This window comes from Nestor notabilis, unplaced genomic scaffold (genome assembly GCF_000696875.1).
Source record: "Nestor notabilis isolate BGI_N333 unplaced genomic scaffold, ASM69687v1 scaffold793, whole genome shotgun sequence".
Classification (NCBI taxonomy): Eukaryota; Metazoa; Chordata; class Aves; order Psittaciformes; family Psittacidae; genus Nestor; species Nestor notabilis.
The window spans coordinates 658-1,124 of NW_009923055.1; positions in this window are offsets into that span (position 1 = coordinate 658).

Here is a 467-nt window from a genome sequence, read left to right on the forward strand (position 1 = left end):
CGCCTTAATTTCCTCTGTCTCCAAGGCAGCGTTACCAAAAGCCCATCAGCACCCTTTTGGGTCTTTGAAGTACCCTCTCCTGAGATAGTCTATGCCAAGGATGCATGGAGCCCCTGGACCAGTCACAATGGGGTGCTTTTGCCACTTCCTCCCAGTCAGGCTGATTTCAGCCTCCAGCATAGTCAACTCTTGGGATCCTCCTGTCAATCCAGAAATATAAATGGGTTCCACTCCTCGATACCTTGATGGCATCAGGGTACACTGTGCACCGGTATCTACCAGAGCCTTATACTTCTGTGGAACTGATGTGCCAGGCCATCTGATCCACACGGTCCAGTAAACCCGATTGTCCCTCTCCTCCACCTGACTGGAGGCAGGGCCCCTCTAATAGTGATCACAAGATTGTCCACTTATGTCTTGTTGATAGGGATTATTACTCGGTATCACAGGAGCTGGAGTAAAATCAG